The following is a 2,500-nucleotide window of genomic DNA, read 5'->3' on the forward strand; positions in this document are numbered from 1 at the left end:
CGGCATGAGGTGCACTAAAGGCACCGCCACTCTACGGGGTAAAATGCTATGGACGATATGGAATTTTATTGCCACTCCTGCCCCAAGAGTGTCCCCTTTTTCGAGAAGACTGAATCTTGAACTCTTGCAAAATCAAGACGAAGTTGACAGTGACTTTATCTGCTGGACCACTGAAATGGATTAACCTTCACCTATCTGCACAAATTCCTATGAATTCAGTTCATGACCTTGACCTCTCTCACGTAACCTTCACATTTCTTAATCACTGCGAGGTTAATTAGCTCCATTGATCCTCGGAAGGCGAAAACTGTTCTCCCAGAGTAGGAGGTCTACTTCTTTGAAAACCATTAGACACATTTATAAGCATATCATTCTTGTGTCCCCCTCCCCTCTCCAAACAGCTATCAGGTATTGTTTAAAAAGGTAAGTAATGTTTAACGCGTACGATTGAATAAATTAAGATAGTATTGGTAAGAAATTATAAAAAGAAAATGTGAATCACAGAGTAGGTAAATCAAAGCAGTTGCCAATGTTTTGCAGAGGCTACGGTATCAAAGAAAAATGAATGGAAAGCGAGAGTTTGAACAAATGAAAGAGCTGCGAGTCAAGTGAGGGGCGGGAAGCGCACCAATGGGTTAACCTGAAAGCAGATCAGAAGCTGTAGAAATAACGTATGTGCAAAAGAAACGAGCAGGAAAATGACTAAGACGAGCCATTTGGAGATGCGAAGATAATACATACAAATAAGATGGAATAATATAAAAGTGCAAAGCTTAAGAAAAAGACAGCATTTAGAGATACGATGATCTAGCGATGGGTAACTTTGCGGTTTTGTTTAATTGGAGAAGTGGAACCTTTAAAGCAGTAAATGAAAAAAGGGGTAGTACCGTTTCATTGTAACAAAACTGAGGACCCCCGTGAGTGTGTAAAGATTGATTGGAATGGGGCAGGATCCTGAAGGGTAATCAGCGTGCTTTTAGGCTTTTCTGTTATACATGAAAAGGCTTTGAATATGTAAAAGTTTCTTTTAGGAACTTAATCATGTTGCATCATTCAATTCAGAGATAAATAAAGCAACGCTCTCTGTCTTTCCCTGTAAAGACACGTCATTCGGGTCAAGAAACAGAGGTGCTTAATTTATAAAAACGAGTTTTATGAGAGCGCAGAAAAAATGCTATAAGTATTATATTAAAATACTGATATCTATATAATCAGCATTTCGTCGTGGTGAACTTTGGTAGAATAATTCCTTAGAGTTTTTACAAAGCTGTACTTTTCGTGCTTAAAATCCTCTGTCGGAGCCAAGTCCCAAGAATTATATATAGCTATTTCGTCTGCGTTGACCACCAATAGAGTAACGAAAAACAATTAAACCGGGAAAAAAATTGGGTATGACAATAGTATCTGTTATACTTTCCATTTTGTTGTGATAAAAACAGTTCCCGCCAAAATAAAAAATACGCACTTCTTATTAAACCACTGCGGCAGGATTCGTTTTAGTAACGTGAAGGTAACCATAAGATATAGCAACGACATCGGTCTCTGGTTTAAATTCTTAATGTGACGGAAGATTCTGTGAGGATATCTTCCCATTGGACGCTTTTTATGTTCGAAAAAGTTTCTCATAATCATTATGTGGTCTATTCGTGAAGGTGATATTACTCCATGTCGAAGAAAAATTTTCAAAGGAAAGTTGCTAAATAATATGGTGGATCGCTACTGGTTATTTTGTGAAAGAAAATTAATGCTAAAGTATGGTTATTTGTTTACGTAAATCAACTCTTCCGATGTCGCAAATTGATGACTGAGTGAAAGTGAAAGTAAAGGAGAACAAGACTAAATTCCCTTCAAATTTTCTTAAACTCATTGAAGAATGAATGTGATATTATTCATTCATCACAGAGTGAAATCAGAATTTTCTTTCCCGTTGCTTCCGAAGTTTGGAACCTTTACCTGAATTTATTTTTCCTGACTTTTCTAGAGAAGACCTAATTATGGATTTTATGTTAAATAAAACTTATATAAAATACTATGATACTTTTTTGAGTTCTGCTCAGCGTTTAGTCTTGCAAAATGTCCTGAAAAGTAAGATATTTGTTTAGATAAATATACTGCATTTTCAATATACAGGTTTGGGTTAGCTAATATTGTGCAGATTGTTATTAGCTTCACATTCCGACTCTCTATGTATGATTGCGTATTACGTACTGACTGCACACAAGCATGAGCAAAATCTCTTAATACAGCGAATGTTTTTATGATTTTGTTTTCTGTCATACTTCTTCGAACAGTGTGTGATTATTGGTTTCAGTATCAGCCTCTAATTGTGAAATTACCAGTTTCTCATATGATGGTCAGTACTCCACCGATTCTAATTGAACAGCTGCAACTCCATGTACAGATGTAGCAGAACTAGAGGTATCGATCTGAAGAAGATAAGGCTCATAGTCATCCGATACTAAAGCTCAGACGGGAATTAAATGATTTTGTATGAATGATT

The 2,500-nt window shown here is 36.4% G+C and overlaps 1 protein-coding gene across 1 annotated transcript in view; it reads right to left on the reverse strand.

Annotated features, from left to right (window-relative positions):
* The window catches only part of LOC135216133 (glucose dehydrogenase [FAD, quinone]-like), a 67,522-nt gene that overhangs the window by 16,627 nt on the left and 48,395 nt on the right, over positions 1 to 2,500 (reverse strand). The window lies entirely within an intron of this gene.

The sequence above is a fragment of the Macrobrachium nipponense genome, chromosome 6 (genome assembly GCF_015104395.2).
Source record: "Macrobrachium nipponense isolate FS-2020 chromosome 6, ASM1510439v2, whole genome shotgun sequence".
NCBI classification, from domain to species: Eukaryota; Metazoa; Arthropoda; class Malacostraca; order Decapoda; family Palaemonidae; genus Macrobrachium; species Macrobrachium nipponense.